The 22,884-nt window shown below is 41.9% G+C and overlaps 1 long non-coding RNA gene across 2 annotated transcripts in view; it reads right to left on the bottom strand.

Moving 5' to 3' along the window:
* Window positions 1–218: 218 nt before the first annotated feature.
* Window positions 219–22,884, bottom strand: part of LOC130272540 (uncharacterized) — an 85,182-nt gene continuing 62,516 nt past the window's right edge. For both annotated transcript variants that reach the window (XR_008843604.1, XR_008843603.1), the window contains exons 4-5: window positions 6,320–6,498; window positions 219–547 (exon numbers count right to left, since the gene is read on the bottom strand). This is a non-coding gene — a long non-coding RNA (uncharacterized LOC130272540). The remainder of the gene's footprint in view (window positions 548–6,319; window positions 6,499–22,884) is intronic.

Raw genomic sequence — 22,884 nt, forward strand, 5'->3', positions numbered from 1 at the left:
GTAACTACTTACCAAATTTGTAATACTAACAATTGGTTATTGGCTATTTACTTATTTATAGCATTAGTATGACATGCAAAGTACATTGACTAGCTGTAAATTTGTCATGTGTTAAATATGCTTGGTGTATTGTAGGTGCCTAAAAACTTTAACAGATATACAGCATTTTCTATAGTAAAGAAACTCTACACTTACACTCTACTTTTAGTCATTTTATTTACCACACAAATGACAGATGTACATTGACTTACTGGACACAATTTTAGATTAAAAATCAAATAGCATCTTGTGTTCATGTCACTTACCAAGCCAGCCAAGGCCTTGTCTTTCACTCACCAGCTGGTCTGTGCAAGCACTGAGCTACAATTCGTAATGCATTTCCTTTAATAGTCGCTATCTTTTGTTCTGCCAATTCTGTGCATAATATCTTTATTTTTTCCTATTTGTTTGTTATCCTCTAGATGGCTATCAGTATTTGCTTCATTAAACCTCTCTTCTGGTTGATCGGTAAAGGATGATTCGCTATGAAGTTGGCATTAGACCGATCCTGTTTCATAAAGCACAAGTCATTGGTATTTAAGTTATGTGCACATTTATGGCCCTCATTTAATTGGTTTAGATGCATGCATTCTGTAATTCTTTTATATTTTGGTATACAGTACAACAAAGCGCTCATTACTAAAGTTCATATTCGGGCTTCCAAATGTGCATCAATTTGCACTGTGACTAACAAGCATGCATATCAGTTCAGAAGTCCTGGCTAAATGTTTTTCTCATTAGCCAGAACTAAATAACTGTCGGCAAACTATGTGCAGAGGCAATAATCTATATTTAATTACAGCAACCGGCACACAGTTCACAGCTTTTCTGTTGCTTATTGATATACATCATTACGTTACAGAGACAACTCTATTACAGAGCAGCTAAAATATAAGTAAATTACTTCATGAAAATACCTGTATAAACATGTATGTATGTAAAAATTTAACTAATACACTACTCTTCTTGCAATTTCCATTTTAAGACATTGTAAAGGATCAGTATGATGCACAGTGATGTGCATTCACTGTTCCACCATTGTAGCAGATGCAGTATTGCTTACTGATCATTTTTGTTTAATTACAAAATTATATTCTAACTGATCCACAACAGATGACCCCCGCCACTACTACTCTACTATATTAGTTGCTGCTAAGCTCTTCTGGCTCATATATAACAATCAAAGGTACATGCAACAGAGATATAGTCAAAGAATGGAGCACTCACCAGGTCTATCTGTGCAAGTAGCATTCTTCTTTATTTTGTTACAGCATGATGGCGTACAAACACATGCGGGAGAGTGTCCAGAAACAGAGGGGTGGGGAGTGGGTTGGGCGATGGTCCGTGTTGCGCAATCAGCGCTTTGTCAGGCCCCTGCTCGTCGAGGGGACTGACGAAGCGCTGATTGCGCGACACGGACCGTTGCCCATCCCACTCCCCTACCTCTCTGTTTCTATCCGCTCTCCCGCATGTGTTTGTACGCTATCATGATGTTACAAAATAAAGAGGAATGCTACTTGCACAGATAGACCGGGTGAGTGCTCCATTCTTTGAATATATCTCTGTTGGATGTAAATTATATTCTAGTTTCCATTAGATGTGCAGTAACCGTCTGGAGAGGAACGCATGCTGATAGCACACACTGGGGAATGTGCGCCTGAAGCAGGTTGGGCCTTGTGGGGTGCCACAGGCTTATCATGATAACAGAGGTGATATTGTAAGTCCTACGCTCCCTTTAGGTCGGGTGCAGTAATGAGGCAGTCCATACTGGACGTTGATAGAGAGATTCCCCCGGGACACATCCTGGTAAAGGTATTTTGGCTAATTGTGTTTTTCGGTGCTCTTGATGTTGGCGAGATGTGGAAGAAGCGAAGACACCAGGACTCCAGGAGTTTCCAGAAGAAAAGTAACTTATTCCACAAGAGGTTGACTTGTACAGTTTGTAATCAGGTTGTGTAAAGTCTAGCATTACTCCTGGTCCTGTTCTGTAGGATGATTACACCACATGGTTATCTTAAAAGATGATTGCGCTGGTTGACTCCTGGTGGTTAGACTTGCTTGTAACTGTAGCACAGTAGAGCTGCAGTTTCCTGTCAGAGGACGCAGGTATGAACGAAGATGTGAATTGATAGCCACAAAGTACTGGTCCCGGCTGTAGGCCCACTTTATATACCAGGCGAAAGCTACGGCCGTCATGCCCCCTCCCATAGACTTGCATTGAGGGGGTGGGGCGTGACATTACAATGGTGCCGAGCCGTGACGTCACAAAACTCCGTCCCATAGTTGTGACTCTTCAGACAGAGCGAACATTGCTCTGTGCAGTTGCCACAGGTGTCTGCATGAGAGATTACAGGTGTCCCCAGCGGCAGGACCCCCGCGATCATACATCTTATCCCCTATTCTTTGGATAGGGGATAAGATGTCTTAGGGCCAGAGTACCCCTTTAAAGTGTTTTTAAATCAATGGCACTAAATAATAACGTTCTTCTAACTCTACTTGAAGACCATGTGGTTCAGCAAAGCTAGTTATGTATAGAGAACTACTTATCCTAACTCCTTCCTTTCACTAGAAATTTCTACAAACTTCTTCAATCTTCTGGAACTCTTTACCTATTGCCACCAGTAGATACTGCCATCTCCACCAGCTGAATACTATGGAGTAGATTTACTTAGGCTGCTGCCCCCTTATTTTTGTCTTATGTTGTGCCAAAATGCGACACATATTTAAATGCCAACATTTTTTAAAAAGATGGACCAGAATTGGTTTTTTTTTAATTAGTTTTTTAACAAAAAAGGGATGTTTACTAAGTTCGGCTCCACCTTTTTAAGACAAATTACACCTCAAGGAAGGTGGTGTAAAAAAACATGCTAAAACAACAGAACACATGTTAATAGTTACATTTTATTAACAACCGTGCTTCAAAATAGTAAATACAGAGTCCAAAATTTGCCCTGGGGCCTGTGGGATTCTAGTTACATCCCTGTATCGAGATATTTTATCACTGTATGGATAACTGACTAAAGATGTTGTTGAAAGTCCTATATAATTAAATATGGAAGAAGAAAGACCAGCTAAAATTGAAATTAAACAAGCGCTTAGCCCAGTCATACTATGGTGATGCATGCAAAATATCTAAAAACTATATAAATTTGGTGGAGACAAAGGCAGTCCAACCAGCTCACCCCGCCCAGACAGATGGAGCACGGACTCCTGGCGCTGGACAACGCCGAGGAGAATGTAGAAAATGGAGAATGGAGTCCAGCTCAGTTGCAAGTAAAATCCAATTTATTGGCAGACAAATGCAGGAACACAAGGGGTTACGCGTTTCAAGTGCTAAAAGCACTCTTAAGAGCGCTTTTAGCGCTTGAAACACGTAACCCCTTGTGTTCCTGCATTTGTCTGCCAATAAATTGGATTTTACTTGCAACTGAGCTGGACTCCATTCTCCATTTTCTATATAAATTTGGTATCACACTTCAGAATAAAGTTAAACAGATTATCCAACCAAAGGGACCATAATCAAAAAGAGCAGAAAAGTATAGGATTTCTCTTACTAAGCCAAATAGATCCCATTCTACCAAAAAAGCATGATCTGTGCCCCCTGCACATGCCCATCTATCTTCACTGTAAAGCATCTCACTGCCAACTTCAGCAGCTCGGCGTGCGCTCCTTAAGACTACACTTCCTATCATGCTTTTTTAACTGTACCAGTGCCAGCCTTCACCTTCCACCTTGTCCATGTAATGCCAGCGGTTAGAGTTTGTTGGCTTGAGGCGTGTACCATCACTTACCAGTACCACACTGTGTGCGTGGCTCCCCCACCTTGCTGTAGGCTCCGGACATCTTTCTCTCCTGTATTGTCACATGCTGCAACAGGTTTGGCCTGTCCCATAGGGGCTGCGCGTGTGCACAACCCTCCTACAGCCAGTGCATGCTCCAGATTCCTGTTCTCCTCCATTCCCTGACAATTTTGCTCAGGCACCAATTGAATGAGGGAAATACTGTAATATAGTTGGTGTCTGAGCAAATTGTAGTATCTACAAGTGAAGGTGTCTGTCTGCTGTTCCTGATCTGCATACCCTGTCTGACCTGAGCCTAAAATCATGACCCTGCTTCTGTCTGATCCTTTGTACCTGCTTGATTCTTCAGTGTTTGACCTGGATTGTCGACCAGGCCTAAACACTCATTTAGCCTGCACCACCTGGCTGTATCTGAGCTCAGCTCTCCTGTTCCCTAGACTCTTTTCTGCTATATTAACACTCCCAGTGATGATGTACAACTTCACATAGCAAAATGGTGGTCTCATTGTGGAAGCAGGGATGGGAATGTCTGATTGATCAAAGAAGTGCGATTACAAAAACAGGACGCATTTAAACAGTTGCTTAATTTTGGAAGTAGCATTAAAGGAGGAGTCCAGTATAGAATAACTTTTCCCCTATCCACTGTGGTGACACCCCCCCCCCCCCCTCCATGCATCTCTATGGAAGAGCCGAAGATACACGAATACTTTATCTATGACTATCCCATAGAGTTACATGGAGGAAGCATGTCGGCCACAGCTTCGTGCTATGGTCGACACATGTCATTCATGCAGAGAGCTTGGGCACTGGGTAGGAGATTGCGGGGGGTCCCAGCGGTCTGACCCCCGTGATCTAACATAATCCATATTATGGCTACATCTATGAAATTCGAGAAGCTAAGCTCTTAGAAAGTGGGGATGGAAAAAAAAATAGTATTGCCAAAAAATAGTTGCAGCAGGAAGGAGTTAATGGGTTGTCTCACAATACAAACACCTTTGTTCGTTGTCTCACCGACTTCTCTTTGAAGATTGGTTGCCTTAGTGAAAACTGCACAGTACAAAGTTCAGGCCAATTACAGATAATACATAGAAAGTCTGCCATTATGTTAGGCAAGGACATCCAGAGAAAAGTCTAAACTGCAATGTGTTACAAGTAGCCTTCAGTTGTCACAACACAAGACACAAAGGCATTTTGAAACCGTACGTTTTATCTCCAACATTCTATTAGGGTCCAATTTTTCAATTGTCATTTTTTTCAACTAGCTATACCTTCAAGAAAGCAAAGACACCCCAGTGTTTGACCATTTTACTGTGACAAACATTCAATGTCTGAAATTATTCTGTCATAAACACGATTTTCAAAGTAACCGTTCTACCCTTTCATCTGCCTAGATTTCATTAGCGAGAAGCAAAGAATACTCTAATGCTATTGAAATGCAAAATAACAGATAAACGTGTTGTTACCATACGTCTATTCCAGCAATCTAATGGAAATGTCTAAAAAGCATTTGGCATTCACCTCCACTAAACATGCACATAGGCTGAGACTCAATAAGTACCATCCACACCATGCAACTCTCCGAAATGGAAGTTGCATCCATCTGCTAGTTACAATAAGTACTAAAATATCTTTATTTAGGTTACAGTAGCTAGTTTTCATTGAAGTTTTTGGTGGTGGTAACTACAGGGTAATCAATCAACGTGTTTTAGAACATGTCGGCTAAAAGGACCAATGACTCACAATTCAACATTTCTTCAACTTGAAGTGTCTAAATTAATGGAGCAATTAGCCTCTCCACCAGCATTCTGAACTCTGCTCCCAAGACTCCAGATCAATATGTGTCATTTTTCCTTTGAAAATGCAACTCAAGGAACGTAATTTTAGCAGCAATCTACAGGAAAGTGGTGAGAGACTTTTCTGTGTTACACAATAACACAGACATTTAATAAGAACTCCGCTAAGAGCGATGGATAACAGCTTCAATGGTAGAAGAAAAAAAAAACTTTTACCAGATCGTACACAGGTGAAGAAGAGTGGAAAATCAGGATCAAATGAAATGTTTCAGATGACACTTATACAATAGCAAAATAATGCTAATTGTGATATTGGTCTTAGATAATCACCAGACAACAATAGCATTGTGTGTGTGCTTTCTTTATGTTATGTTATTGCACTAGGAGAAAAGGAGTTTATTGGCGTATATGAATAAAGAATATTTAAGAACAAGAAACTACAAAATAAAAAAGAAAGTTTCAATCAAAGTTTATCTAACTTGGCTTGAGCTGCCATTTAATAAAAGTACCCTTACAAGCGGTAGATCTATACAATCAGATGAGACAGACATTTTGTAGTATTTAAAGATATGGTGGAGATAAGAGAAAAGAGGTAAAGAAGGGGAAAAAACAGGGAATACAGCAATTTGTGTAATTTTGCGGGTATACTGTGTAGGAGAGACATTAAAAATACAAATGGACTCTCACCTTGTATACATCTTGAGTTGATGCATATCACCCCTACCCGGGTACGTATGAATTGAAGCCGCAGTCCGTCAGTATCTAAAACTGGTATCCTTGGGGGGAACACGTTGAAGGCAATTGTGGATAAAGAGGAAAATGGACACTGGATTAGGCACTGCATTGGAAATATCCTCAGAACTCATCTGTAATGTAAAAAGTATGTATATAAGTATCTATAAATTTATTGACACATATAAAACAATAATAAACTAATACACACACTGACACATTTCGGAAGATACAGCTCCCTTCCTCAGATTGCAAGTGTATGAAATGACAGGTGCAAAGGTCAAAAAGGGCATAAATACCCACAAATGGAAAAAATAATAAACACATAAAAACAAAAATATATATTCAACAAACATTGTATAACTTCAAACATATCAATAGTAATGTCGTTTCATAAAAAATCCATAAGAATTCCTAAGGTAGTTGACGAGTAACTGGGCACAACTTCTAACTCCAGGTGAGCCTGGTGAAAATGAGGCTTGGATGGTAAACAAACAAATTTGCCGTGGCGGAGAACCTCCACAGAAAATTGTAATTGTAAGTGTAAAAGTTTAATAAATGAACATGGAATAGTTTTACCAGGATCAGGCGGGACTAGCGGGAAAACATAGGTATGTCAATTAACTGATACAAATCAGAAGGTTATGTGGAGGGAATTCAAAAGTAAAATTAGGGAACCGATCAGGACATTGATACGTGTCATGTGATCTGCTGTAACCAGTCAGGGAAAAGACTAAGAAATGATGTAATTGGTTTTTAGGAAGGACAATGTAAACCAAAACCTGTCAAATTGATCTTTAGGTCATGTGGTACGTTACAACCAATTAGCATTTAGGATGTTAGCAAGCCCATCAGTCTACTATATACTAGGTCAGGATCATGCACAAACATCTATACACTCAGGATCCAGTGCAGTATATAACTATAAAATTAGATGAGACAGAAAGAGTTTTGTATTCAAAGATATGGTGGAGATGGGTCTCAAATGTAGGAGCGAATGGTAGTAAGATGTGGGAAACGGTGATTGCCTTATTTTGGAATAAATGATCCCATAGAATATATGCCTGACATAGCAAATGGCAAGGGTGTAGTTATGAGGGTGCAGAATTAACAGTTGTACCTGGGGCCTGGTGTTTGAGGGAGAGGTCCAAAGGCCCCTCTTCTACATAAGAAGACATCAATATTATACTGTAAGGGGCACTTGTTATAGTTGTAGCATTAAGTTTTTTGCACGTTTTTGAAACTGTAGAAGAGCAATTTTACTGCCTAAAACAAGTGGCAAGCAAAACCTACATGTGAACATAGCCTAAGACTTGTGCCGGTGACAAGCTGGATGCAAGCGCTCATGCACATGGTTGAGGTCATTGCTCAGAGGCCATATAGTTCCTTTACAAAGAGCCAAACTTACAAAATTTTTGGCAATACAATAACAGTGATTCTAAAAAAGAATGCTTCATTACATACTGTCTGATGGAGTATGATATCATTTTCTGTTAGATTTCATTTACTTTGTAATAAAAATAAAAAAAGGCATACTGAGGTGCAGTGAAGGCATCAAGTAGTTGTATCAGAGCCCTCTTATAGCTCCATGTAAAATAGAACAGTACCTTGGCCATGTGCATGAGCACTAATTCTGCAGTTGTGCCTGAAAGTACACAAATATGATGATCAGAACATGCTGGCTTATGTTATCAGCAGCTGGGACTTCACAGATAATGGCAGACATCAGCGATCCCGCTGATATCCACCATTAACCTTTTAGATATCGTGATCAATACTGATGACAGCATTTCAAGTATGGGCAGGGCTCAGGGGGGCTCATTGGACAGGCAGTGTGATTGCGGGGATCCGATGAGTCAAGACAGTGATATTCTGTGGTCTGCAGAAGTAGATTGCTGATATAACTGGTCAATGCTATGCCTAGACCAACGTGTTTTCATATTAACATAGAATGTTAAGAACCATTTGGCCAATTTAGTCTGCCCAATATTCTGAATAATATGAATAGTCCCTGGCCCTATCTTATATAGAGGATAGCCTTATGCCTATCCCATACATGCTTAAACTCCTGCACTGTATTTGCAGCTACCACCTCTACAGGAAGTCTATCCCATGCATCCAGTAGAGTAATACTTCCTCATATTACTGCAGAAACCTTTGCCCCTCTAATTTAAAACTACAGAGGAGATTTATCAAAACCTGTCTAGAGGAAATGTTGCTGAGTTGCCCATAGCAACCAATCAGATCACTACTTTCATTTTGCAGAGGCCTTGTTAAAAATGAAAGAAGCAATCTCATTGGTTGCTATGGGCAACTCAGCAACTTTTTCTTCTGAACAGGTTTTGATAAATGTCCCCCTTTGTCCTCTTTTGGTAGTTTTTCTTCTTTTAAATATATTCTCCTCCTTGTATTTAAAAGTTTTCAGACTTCCATTGTCCAATTTTGGTGAGCCTGTGCGAATTGTGGGCTCAGCTTCCTGGGCTTAGCTGACGACAGTGACACCCACTATGGTCTTCTGCTGCTGTAGCCCATTTTCTTCAAGGTTCAATGTGTTGTGCATTCAGAGATATTACAGTATTGTGCATACCTTGGTTTAACCCCTTAACGACGAGTGCTGTAAATGAACCTCCTGGTGAGGTGGTACTTAACGCACCAGGACGTACATTTACGTCCTAAGCATAACCGCGAGCATCGGAGCGATGCCCGGATCATGCGCGGCAGGTCCCGGCTGCTGATTGCAGCCAGGGACCCACCCGTAATGGCGGTCACCCGTGATCCCGCGGATGTCCGCCATTAACCCCTCAGATGCCGTGATCAATACAGATCACGGCATCTGCAGCATTGCGGTCACTAAAATGGATGATCGGATCGCCAGCAGCGCTGCCGCGGCGATCCGATCATCCAGCACGGCAGACAGAGGTCCCCTCATCTGCCTCCGCTGCCTTCTTGGCGTCTTCTGCTCTGATATGCCTTCCCGCAGACCAGAGCAGAAGATGACCGATAATGCTGATCAGTGCTGTATCCTATACATAGCACTGAACAGTATTAGCAATCGAGTGATTGCTATAAATAGTTCCCTATGGGGACTATTAAAGTGTAAAGATAAAAGTAAAAAAAGTAAAAAATTTAAGTTAAAAAAATTTTAAAAACCCCCTCCCCCAATAAAAACATAAATTGTACCATTTTCCCTATTTCACCCCCAAAAAGTGTTAAAAAAATATTTTATATACATATTTGGTATCACCGCGTGCGTAAATATCTGAACTATTTAAATAAAATGTTAATGATACCGTACAGTGAACGGCGTGAACGTAAAAATAAAAAAAGTCCAAAATAGATGCTTTTTTATAACATTTTATTCCCAATTTTTTTTTTATAAAAAATGGATTAAAAGTTCTATATAAGCAAATATGGTATCAATAAAAATTAAAGATCACGGCGCAAAAAATGAGCCCTCATACCGCCGCTTATACGGAAAAATGAAAAAGTTATAGGTCTTCAAAATAGGGGGATTTTAAACATACTAATTTGGTTAAAAAGTGATTTTTTTTAAGCGCAACAGTAATAGAAAAGCATATTATCATGGGTATCATTTTAATTGTATTGACCCAAAGAATAAAGCACACATGTAATTTTTACCGTAAATTGTACGGCGTGAAAACAAAACCTTCCAAAATTAGAAAATTGCGGTTTTCTTTTTAATTTCACCACACAAATAGTATTTTTTTGGTTGCGCCATAGATTTAATGGTAAAGTGAGTGATGGCATTACAACGGACAACTGGTCGCGCAAAAAACAAGCCCTCATACTAGTCTGTGGATGAAAATATAAAAGAGTTATGATTTTTTGAAGGCGAGAGGAAAAAAAAATGGCTGTCATGCCCCCTCCCATAGACTTGCATTGAGGGTGCGTGGCCGTGATGTCACGAGCCTCTGGCACTGCACCCAATGCTCTAAACGAACGCCGGGTGCAGCAGGGAGATCGTGGGGGTCCCTTTGTATAGGGGATAAGATGTCTAGGGGTAGAGTACCCCTTTAACATAAGAAGATTGTTAGCCTGTAGCCATAAAGGGATAACCATGGTCAACAACAATGCTCCACATTAAGGTCAAGCTGTAGTTGTAATAAGGCAGCACTGGGATTCTGGAAGGGGCACGTGATTTCGCTAGAAATTCTTTTTTTTCTTGTCATTTGATGCTGCTACCTTATAATTGTTGAGAAATCTGGCATCAGTGTTACCCAGTGGGCGACACTTGTATATCAGGGGCTCCCTAAGCAGCCACATAACAGCCACTCTACAAATAGATCAGTGTACAGGCAGCTATTCATCAACATACAGCTCTTTGTCTGTGGGCTCTTGATGACATGTATAGCTGCAGCCCAAGTCCTATCTCTGGAGAGGGAATGACCTCTGATGAATCCTGCAGCAGCTCAAGGACCCCTCCCCTGCAGCCTCTTTGGGGAGGAATTTACAATTTCACCTTTTTTATCCCTATTTTCTAGCATGCACTTTCTTTCTATGGCTGCATTCACACTTCGTTTTTACATTATGGGTGCCGGATCTGGCTGGGGGAGGGGCAAACCGGGCTCTCCCATACCCCAGCCGGACCAGCGCTGAACTACATTTACTTTAATGAGCCGACCGGAGTCAAACGGTGACTCCGGTCACCTCATTTTTGACCCCTATCTGGTTTTGTGACCGGACCTAAAACAGAGTTCAGGGCTGGTCCAGCTGGGGTGCAGGAGAGCCCGATTTGCCCCTACCCCAGCCGGATCTAGCACCCGTAATGTAAAAACGAAGTGTGAATAAGTTATCACATTGTAGCATGATGTATGATGCATTTTTTCAATGCACTATTTTGTTTTGTGGATTTTACAACACCCATAGGGGGTTATTTAATGTGTTTCTGATGGTTTTTTGTTGGGCTTTGTGGTTGATTTTGGGTGCACATTATGTATGCCAAAATTTGCGCCCCCAAAAAATTTCAAACCCTACCATCACTCCATTTTCCCTAAAAAAAAAAAAATGAAAAAGGGGTTTGGCTGCAAAAGTGGTGTGTTCCTGACAAAAAGGGTGTGTTCTCAAAATATTTACTAAGGTTTCCACATAAAATGTGGTGGATTTGAGCTCTGGGAAACCGGACAGTTTAGAACTGTTGCAAAAAAAAAAAAAGCAAGCGTAGAGAGAAATGTGCAAATATCATGGAAAAGTACCTGTCAGGAAAAAAAACACACAGAAAAGTACACTCCACTCTTAGTAAATCAACCCCATTGAGTGGAAAAAGTTACAAATAATAATTTGTGTCTAAAAATTAAAATTAATAATGTGTCTAAAAACATGACAGGTAAACCAAGCCCCACTTCAGAAAAAACACCACAACTGATTAGTAAATGCATCTAAACAATGAAAGACATATAAAATCTGAAAAACTTTTGTAGATTCCCCCCCCCCCCAACCTTTTTTTTTTTTTTTACTTTCTCTTTAAAATATTAGTCCTACAAGCACTAGCATTGCCAGGGAGGTGACACCAAATAGTCCTTCACTGCCCCATACAGTAGTGTTTCCCAAGCAGTGTGCACCCAGCTGTTGAAAACCACAGCACCCAGCATGCCCAGACAGCCAAAAGCTGTCAGGACAAGCTGGGAGTTGTAGTTCTGCTATATCTGAATGCGCCTGCTTGGGAAACACTACCATACACATAGCGATCTCTGCCTACTGCTCAGCTCCTCCCCCTGCTGGTCATGTGATCACAGACTCCTACAGAGGCCTGCTGGGGTCAGAGGAAGGACCTGCGTGCAGAACAGTGGATGATGGCATGACAGGCATGACTATAAATACTGTGCCCTGACCCCTGCCAATCCTCACTCCACCCCCCCCCCCCCATTGTGAATTATATCCCTGTACTTTCCTGTGGTTGCATTTTAACCCTGTACTGTGTGTTATCCCTGTACTGTGACATCACTGTGTGTTATCCCTGTATTGTGACATAACTGTGTGTTATCTCTGTACTGTGACATCACTGCGTGTTATCTCTGTACTGTGGCATCATTTGGTGTATTATCCCTGTACTGTGGCATCATTTGGTGTATTATCCTTGTAATGTGGTGTGGTAGCCCTTGGGGGTGTATGGTAGGGATGGTATGAGGTTGGTATATGAGGGGTTAATATTAACCCAGTCACTCTTGACGCCATGGTGAGGGCTGGTATGCTGAATCTATGTTCCGGCCTATCGCCGCCCTTCCCAGAAGCAATAGGTGCAATGAAATGACTGAAGGTCCACAAGCAGATTTAACTTGAACTTGAATAACTTTACTGCAGTGCTTGCAATATTCAATGCGTAGTAACAGTCTCATATAACAGTTCTTAGGTTGCTTAGCGACTGGCAGAAGTTGCGGACCTTGCATTAAACTTATAGTCTCTGAATTTAGGGAGGGATGTGCAGATCCGTCCTGATTTAGGGGAAATATTGGGTCCGGTGATACTGCAGAGTGCTTAGGAGATGACACACTCTATAATTTAGATCATTCAGCCGTTGCCGCAAGGCTCAGACCTAACTCACTGCGATTACTGCTATACAGGTCTTGCTTGCTTGCTATCCCAGGAACAAGAGAGAGATAAGATGGCCGCCGCTCCCTTATATGGGCAGGGGGCGTGGCGATTTTGATTGGTCCAAACGTCTGCCACTCACTTTACATGGTATCATGGGATTGCTTACATCACAGGATCTATATACATTGCAAAACCCAAAATGAGGCTAGAGATACCAAAGTGAGGCCTGGAACGCATCCAGAATGAGGCTTGGAACGCATCACATGACCCGAAGGCCCTGCGACACCATGGAAACAAGTAATGTACCATTTATATGCAGAAATAATACTATATACATTATTCTATGGATAAATTAGGAATCTATACACTATAATAGAGGCGACTAGGGGCGGACTGACTAACAGATATTACTAAGTCCTAGGGACTCTGGCTACGGGGACCCATAGATAAATAAGTACCGTATGAAATGCGGTACTGGGACACCACAGTGGCATCATTCGGTGTATTATCCCTGTACTGTGGCATCATTCAGTGTATTATCCCTGTACTGTGGCATCATTCGGTGCATTATCCCTGTACTGTGGCATCATTCGCTGTATTATCCCTGCACTGTGACATCACTGTGTATATTATCCCTGTACTGTGGCATCATTTGGTGTATTATCCCTGTACTGTGGCATCATTCGGTGTATTATCCCTGTACTGTGGCATCATATGGTGTATTATCCCTGTACTGTGGCATCATTTGGTGTATTATCCTGCACTGTGACATCACTGGCTGTATTATCCTTGTATTATGACATCACTGGCTGTATTATCCCTGTATTGTGACATCACTGGCTGCATTATCCTTGTATTATGACATCACTGGGTGTATTATTCCTGTACTGTGACATCACTGGCTGTATTTTCCTTGTATTATGAAATCACTGTGTGTATTATCCCTGTACTGTGACATCACTGTGTGTATTATCCCTGTACTGTGACATCACTGTGTGTATTATCCTTGTACTTTGACATCAATGGCTGTATTTTCCTTGTATTATGACATCACTGTGTGTATTATCCCTGTACTGTGACATCACTGTGTGTATTATCCCTGCACTGTGACATCACTGTGTATATTATCCCTGTCCTGTGACGTCACTGTGTATATTAACCCTGTACTGTGACATCACTGGCTGTATTATCCCTGTACTCTGACATTATTCGGTGTATTATCACTGTACTGTGAAATCATTCAGTGTATTATCCTTGTATTATGACATCACTGGCTGTATTATCCCTGTACTGTGACATCATTCAGTGTATTATCCCTGTATTATGACATAACTGGGTGTATTATCCCTGTATTATGACATCACAGGCTGTATTATCCCTGTACTGTGACATCACTGGCTGTATAATCCTTGTATTATGACATTACTGGCTGTATTATCCCTGTACTGTGACATCATTTAGTGTATTATCCATGTATTATGACATCACTGGCTGTATTATCCCTGTGCTGTGACATGATTTAGTGTATTATCCATGTATTATGACATCACTGGCTGTATTATCCCTGTACTCTGACATTATTCGGTGTATTATCACTGTACTGTGAAATCATTCAGTGTATTATGCTTGTATTATGACATCACTGGCTGTATTATCCCTGTACTGTGACAGGACAGTGGGCATCATTACTATATATAAGGGGCACTGAGTGTTTTGCATTTCAGAGTATTGTGTAAATTATAAAGGAATTTCTGGCGTGGTACAGGTTTAATGCGCCACAATATGTTGTGGTATTGTATTCAGAGGGTGCACTGTATGGCAATGTTATATTCAGAGGCGCAGTGTGGAATAGTATTATATTCAAAGAGCACAGTGTGTGGTAATATTATATTCAGATGGTACAGTGTTTGGTAATATTATATACAGAGGGTACAGTGTGTGGTAATATTATATGCAGAGGGTATAGTGTGTGGTAATATTATATATAGAGGGTACAGTGTGTGGTAATATTATATACAGAGGGAACAGTGTGTGGTAGTATTATATACAGAGGATATAATGTGTGGCAGTATGGAAGCACCGAAATTTCGGCCACCTAAAATTATTACTTTTCGGCTAAGGGAATTTCCTGCCGATAATTTATATGGGCATGGCCTAAAATAGGGGTGTGGCTTTCAACTTACACTCTCCGGTGTGAGGTGCAGAACTGCACACCGGCACCACACTGCCTTATCCTTTCTGTGCCACGGGAGGGAACTCAGGCAGTCTGCATTCCCTGATCCAGGTGAGCCCCTACCCCCGTCTGGTGTGGCGCAGTCCAGGCCCTCCCCCCCCCCCTGTCTTGTGCGGCGCGGTTCAGGCCCTCCCCCCCAGTCATGTATGGCCCTCTGTTCCGGGCCCACTTTCACTCCTCCCAGCAGTTCCGAGAGCAGGGGGGAGGTGACTTAAAGGGGTACTACGGTGGAAAACTTCTTTTTAATGAACTGGTGCCAGAAAGTTAAACAGATTTGTAAATTATTTCTACTAAAAATCTTAATCATTTTAGTACTTTTTAGCAGCTGTTTGCTACAGAGGAAATGCTTTATTTTTTAATTTATTTTTTTGTGTTGTCCACAGTGCTCTCTGCTGACACCTCTGTTCAGAGCAGCATAGGTTTGCTATGGGGATTTTCTCTTGCTCTGGACAGTTCCCGATACGGTTTACAGGTGTCAGCAGAGAGCACTGTGGACAACACAAAAAAGAAATTAAAAAAATTAAGATTTTCCTCTGTAGCAAACAGCTGCTAAAAAGCACTGAAAGGATTAAGATTTTTTAATAGAAGTAATTTACAAATCCGTCTAACTTTCTGGCCCCAGTTCATAAAAAAAAAAAAAGTAGCCCTTTAACCCTTCCACGGCCGGCCTCTGTGTGTATACGGCGCAGCCGTGCGGCAGGCATATGAAGCGAGCTCAGGAGCTGAGCTCGCTGACGCTTCATACTGGCTAATGCCAGACCCATGTGGTGTCCGGCATTAACTCTTTAGACGCCACGATCAAAATTGATCGTGGCATCTAAAATGCCGAAAATAATCTGCGGTAGCTCAGTGGAGCTGATTGGGACACCTGCGGGGTCCCGATCAGCTGAGAGGACGGGCGAAGGTTCCCTACCTTGTCCTTCCTGTCTGATCGGCACTCCAATAACGCAGGCCTTAGCAGCCAATAACACTGATCAGTGCTCTGCTATAGGCTCCAATAGCATAGCATTGATCAGTGTCTAGAATTAAAAAAGTACATCTGTGTGTCTCCAGCTGTTACAAAACTACAACTCCCAGCATGCCCTACAGCCCTTGGCTGTAAAACGCTGCCCTATGGGGACAAACAATATTGTAAAAATAACTTTGTAAAAAATAAAAAGTCAATAAATGTAAAAAAAAAGCCCCTCCCCCTAAATAATAGTTTAAGTCACCTCCTTCCCCCCTTTTTCAAATAAAATAAAGTTAATAAAATAAACATATTTGGGAATGCCGTGTGCATAAATGTCCGAACTATTAAAATATAACGTTAATAAAACCGCACGGTCAATGATGTAAATAAAAATACCAATGGCCAGAATTGCTGATTTTTGTTCACTTAAAGGAAATATGTGTCGAAAACAACTTATCCCCTATCCTCAGTCTCTGATCGTGGAACCCCCCACCCCACGATCTGCACGGGGCCACGGGGATGCAGGAGGCGTGTAAAAACTATATTGAAAAAAGTGGGCGGGGCAATGCATTTTCAGTTTCGGCTTTCGGACAAACACAGCCTAAATTTTCAGTTTCAGCCCTATGTGGTAGTATTATATTCAGAGGGTACAGTGTGTGGTAGTATCACATAGAGAGTGCAGTGTGCAGTATTATTATATTCAGAGAGCGCAGTGTGCAATAGTATTATATTCAGAAGGTACAGTGTGTGGCAGTATTGTATTCAGAGGGTACAGTGTGTGGTAGTATTATATTCAGAGGGTACAGTGTGCACCAGGTTTATATTCAGAGGGTACAGTGTGCGGTAGTATCATATTGAGAGAGCGCAGTGTACAGTAGTATTATATTCAGAGAGCGCATAACTATTGTCCATGCCACAGTGTTTGTGTCCTATTGACAAAGAATAAAGCAGTCGTTTTTACCGCATGCCGATTGCTGGATGCCTTCTTCTCCTTTGCCTATTTCTTACGCGCTGGTCTACACGTGTCCGAGACACGGCGGTTTAGGTGGTGAGCTGGACTTGCTCTCTCTTCTCCACAGTGTGTGGTAGTATTATATTCTGAGGGTACAGTGTGCGGTAGTATCATATTGAGAGAGCGCAGTGTGCAGTAGTATTATATTCAGAGAGCGCAGTGTGCAGTAGTATTATATTCAGAGGATGTGTGCCAGGTTTATATTCAAAGAGCACAGTGTGTAGCAGTATTATATTTACAGAATAAAGTGTCCGGCAGTATTATATTCAGAGAGCGCAGCGTGTGGCACTATTATATTCACAGAATACAGTGTCTGGCAGTATGATATTAAGAGGATACAGCTTCTGGCAGCATTATATTAATTATCATTTTCATATAGAGGATCAGACTCCGCTGACATAGTGAGGAGCCATCTGGGCGTCAAGTTCTACTGAGAGAAGATTTTGCTGGATGAAGTCTTGGCGGTATATACCATCTTAATTAGGAAAGACTATAGAGAAGATGTCACTTGTAGTCACTGATATCATTGTGCATTCTTCTCACTATGTTCTATCAGAGCTGGAGTCACTTATGAGTTCTGCAGTTATAATGGATGAAACAACAACTCCCAGCATCCCCTTACACCACTGCTAAGGTCATACTGGAAGCTGTAGTTTTACATGGTAAAACATCTTTAGCACTTCCCCATTATGTGTCAATTGGCATATTTGATTATTATTCCGGAGAAAAAAATTCTGCAATGCGCTACACCACTGGCGTCCATCACAAAAGGCTATAAGATTACTTTGGGGGTTGTGAGGGGTGATGCCATTTTCTACCACACCAGGTAACACCAACTCTAGCAACGCCACTGCCTACAAGGGGACTTAAACATTCGATCTCTTACATAAGGGGCGGGAAACCTCTACCTACGGGCTTCATATGGCATTACCAATGGCGGCCCATGTGATACTGGCCGCTGATACATTACTTGGGGGCTGCCGCTGGGATCTCTGCTAAACAGTACCAGACTCACTACGAAAGTCATGCCCATGGTAAACAGTTAGGCTGCATGCCACATTCAGGGCTGTGATGTGCAAAATGGGCTGTTAAAGGGGTATTCCAGGCAAAAACATCTTATCCCCTATCGAAAGCATAGGGGATAAGATGTCTGATCGTGGGGGTCCCTGCAGCAGCCCGCATTCTATGCGTAGCTGTGTCTGCAGTTTCGGAAACCGCCGGGCTTCCGAAAAGGGGACGTGACACCACACCCCCTCCATTCATGTCTATGGGAGGGGGCGTTGCGGCCGTTACGCCCCCTCCCATAGAAATAAATGGAGGGGGCGTGGCGTGACGTCACGTCCCCGTCTCGGAAGCCAGGCGGTTTTTCGAAACTGCAGACGCAGCTTCTCATAGAATGCGGGCTGCTGCAGTGAGATCGCGGGGGGTCCCAGCGGCAGGCCCCCGTGATCAGACATCTTATCCCCTATGCTTTCGATAGGGGAAAAGATGTTTTTTGCCCGGAATACCCCTTTAATGTTACAGCCCTCGACACGTCAGCATGTCACAGGCTTCGGCACTTCTGGTTGTCTTTACCCTCCTCATGAATGAACTTGTTGCATCCTGCAGTGAGTGAAAAACCATGTGATGTGCATCACACTGGGCTACCTCCACAGCCACCTCCCCATTTGGCTACCTCCACAGCTACCTCCCCACTGGGCAACCTGCCCAATGGGCCACCTCCCCCTTTGTTACCTCTCCACTGTGTCTCCCCATTGGGCCTCCCAACTGATTCTTCTCCACTCTCTCCCCAGCCATCACCATTCCTCACCACTGTGAGACTCTACTATCTCCACCTGGCCAAACAGCACATCAAACAGTAAATGGGCACCATGACCCAACTTACTGAGTAAGCAATCCTTTTCAAAGCTCACCATTGCAAAAAGTCAACTGTCCTCCAGACTGACTTATGAGAACCTGGAAAATCAGTTGAAAGTAGCAACATCATCAGTCCAGCGACCATTCCAAGCCTCAGCAAAGAGAAGCAATACCAGCCATCCCATTGGGGGGGGGGGGGGGGGGGAGTTAATGGAATGTTTAATAATTTGAAGTTAATCATTTCGTACATCCCGCAAATGAAGCAGCTAATTTTTAAGATGTTAAATTCATATACCCCGGGTGATTTTATAAATTTTCAAATGGTCCTCCACACAAAAAAGGTTCCCCACCACTGGCTTACATAACAGATTTACTGGATGAAGGGAAGCACCAGCCATAAATGCAGTCCTGATTGTAGTATGTGAAGCGTAGTTGTATTTTCAGGTGACTTTTCAGGATAAGTTGTGGTGTGAACATGGGCAACTGCACTATTTCTGGCTATTATATAACTTGTATATGGAATTTAGGGTAATTGATGAGTTTAAAAGTAAAGGTAACTCATACACATGGGATAGCTGTTAACTGGAGCCAAGGTAAAGGAGGTGCAGAGGTAGCAATCGCACCCAGATTCTGGTGCCTAAGGGGGCCCCAAAGCACATCTGCCCCATAAGTCTGTATTTTAATTGGAACATGGGGCCCTGTTGCACATTTTGCATTGGGGCCCATTTTGCATTTGGTTAAGCTTCTAGCTGTTAACCAAATGTTTGTTTGGCCAACAGCTATCTCTCCTGATGTCTCCAAATACATAAATGTGACAATATCTGTCAGGGTAGAGTCAGGAAGCCACTAGACAGTTGGCCACCCTCACTAAAATGCTCATTCTCAGACAAAGTTTCTCTAATGTTTATGGGGCCTGAAAGAGGAAAGAGTAAAGGAGCCTGATATGTGGAGAAAGTGGCATTAGGATTTGTTACAAGGTTTCTTTCACTTGTGTACTTAAGATTTATGCAATAACTAAATGAATAAAGTTTTTTTGGTAATAATTTGCTAATCCTATACTGTTCAGTTTTCGTGATCCTGTGAACCATAATATTGCATGAGGTTTGGTAAATTTGGCGCACATAAGCAAAAAAAAACAATATGATCTTCACAGCCAGGTCTGGGCTGGTGTAGATTTGTGACAAATTGAGGGCTTCTGCGACTTTTCTTCACCGAAAATTGTCTTTTAACCCCTAAACTCCCCCCCAAAAAAATTCTGCCAGCCTGTTCCATTCTACTCTGTAGTTTCTTATATTCTCAAACCACATTATCCAACATGAAAAGTCCCTATAGCTGCCCCCCCCCCCAAAAAAAGTCCCTCTTTCTATTTACTGGCTCCTTATTTTAGTAGTAAACTAAAGCTGTGATTGAGGCCACACCAAAATGTTGTGCTATTATAGTGGGGATCTTGCATATGTAAATTCCTGCTAATAAGTTTTTTTTTTTTTAAAGCAACTATCCAGCAGGGGCTGATCCAGAGTCTAGTCTCGGTAGGGGCACTTGAAGTGTATCGTGGGGTGGTCGACACGCCCCCTCCCATAGACTTGCATCAAGGTCTATGGGAGGAGGAGTTCCCCCACATTAGGTAGGCAGTGACCCCCACAGACATACAGCCTCCAGCCATATACAGTGTATTACTGGAGGCTGTATGTCTGTAAACTGCCCCACTTCATTGCTCCGACCACCGCTCCTCCGGTCTCTGGACCTACTGCTATGGCCTATGGGCCATAACAGTAAGTCCCGGACCGGAGAAGCGGTGGTCGGAGCACTGAAGATAACGTGCCGCTGGTAACTTACCTCACTGCTCCGCTTTGCCCTGCTCCTATGGGTGCACGCATGGGACGTCACTGACGTCCCTGCGTGTGCTACCTCCCGGCGGCATGTGCGTTTTGAATGTTAACCGGGACATCCGGGACATCCTTGTGTCCCAAAAAGATCTTTAGAGACACAGGGATGTCCTGAATGTGACAGGGGAAATTGCCCCGTTGCCCCTCCCCCCTTGGATCCGCCACTGCTATCCAGTCATAACCTAAAGAAATGTTATGCAAATATGTGCCTTCAATGTATAAGTTTGTGTTTACTACAGAAACAAAAATATAATTGCATCAATAAATTGGATAAATGTTACAAATGTAAACATAAAACTATGCTTCCATTCAGTTTTTTTTTTTTAGCCTTATTTTGATCATTTCCCCAAAACCAAGTATGGGTCCAAAAAAAGTTCCACTTCTAGAGTGGGAACATAGACTAAGACTACCAGAAGTGGTACCAACAAATTGTCTTATGTCATTTCAGGACCTGTTCCACTGTGTCCCCTGTCATGTCTGGGGTTTTCCCTCTGTTCCCTAATACCTTGTTGTCAAAGCTTGCCCCATTATCGCTCCCATTGTGCCATATCAGAATCTGCCCCAATTTTTCTTTGTAATTACTCTTTAGATCACAGTTTTCTTTCTACACAGGATTTAACCCTTGTGTTGTCGCTTCCTGCTTAACACTGGTTTAGTCATTTCATTTCAATTCTTTTAATAATTCTTTATATTCTTTCATCCAAATTGTATGTATTTTGTGTATAATAAAAGTAGAAACGTATGAAGTATCAAAGAGATGACAATAATAAGAGAGATTATCAATAATTATTATCACTTAGTGACTGCACTATTAATATGTACAATTCTTTTGCATTCATCCAGCAATAAATCTGTTTCAATTTGTTATCTTATTTTCAGTGTTTTTGAAAAGCATATATACTTAATATTGGCCCATGGTTCAGCACATCCACTGCAGATATAATAGTGATAACATCAATTTCCTCCCCTGCTGTGTAAAAAGGGTAGAATAAATCAGGTTCAGAAAGAAGAACAGCACTCTTCAGACAAGAATTTTCCCACAGAGCAAATTGTTTGGGCAAGTCACATGGTCACCTGTAATTGTCTCTAAATCTGATCACCCCCATTGTGGGTTTATTCTGAATCAAGCTGGCAGAGCAGGCGAATGAGCTGTGCAGGAAATGATTAGTTAAGTGACTATTATGCTCGCTTGTTGTTCGTTAACCAGCGCTTTTACCATTTAAATCACTCATCAAAGCCATTCCATCCACTAGCTTTCTGAAGCTTTATGAAGTGTACAGTCAAAGACCCTCACTCGGTATTTTGCATAAAACAGTTGTGCCTCATGAATGATAAGAATCACATGGGCCTGAAAATTACACATAATTTACTTTGAAACTCAGAAAAAGGCCAACCAGCAGTTTGCCTTTCCCAGCTGGTAAAATGATTTGTGTTTTTTGTTGAAATGGAACTAGCACACGTTGTACTGTTGTACTCTTTGTGATACATGTCACATGATTGGGTTGGGTTGGAAGTGTTAAAGATTTTTTACTTCAAGACAGTGGACAAGACTGTGGAGTGCAACAGTATTTGTACTGTATGCAAAAAGGGTACAATAAATACTCTGAAACTGAATAGTTCATATAAGAGGTTAACCATAACTGTCATCAGGATGGCCAGTGTCTTCTCTTCACACCACCAGCCTTAATTTTTAGAGAGATCCAACAGTCAAGACAAACAGAAGCTACCGGGGAACGCCGTGATAACTCATGGTTCAGATAGCACGAAAGTGATGGTGAGTTCAATATAAAGCTGTTTTCCAAGAAAAGCATGTTGGGTGTGTAGGTCCAGCTGTTTAAAGGGGCCACGTGCACTTGGCTGAGTACAGTGGCCACTTCTTTGACTACATGAGAACAAACTTCCGCACACAATACACTTAGTAGTGACTGTGCTGTATATTGCAGCCGTATCTCATTCAGTGATGTCCTGTCTATATAGTAAATGTTTTCAGCTGGCACAAGGTCTGCATAGATCTTATTTGGGAAGATAATTTGT

The sequence above is a fragment of the Hyla sarda genome, chromosome 5 (assembly GCF_029499605.1).
Source record: "Hyla sarda isolate aHylSar1 chromosome 5, aHylSar1.hap1, whole genome shotgun sequence".
Taxonomy (NCBI): Eukaryota; Metazoa; Chordata; class Amphibia; order Anura; family Hylidae; genus Hyla; species Hyla sarda.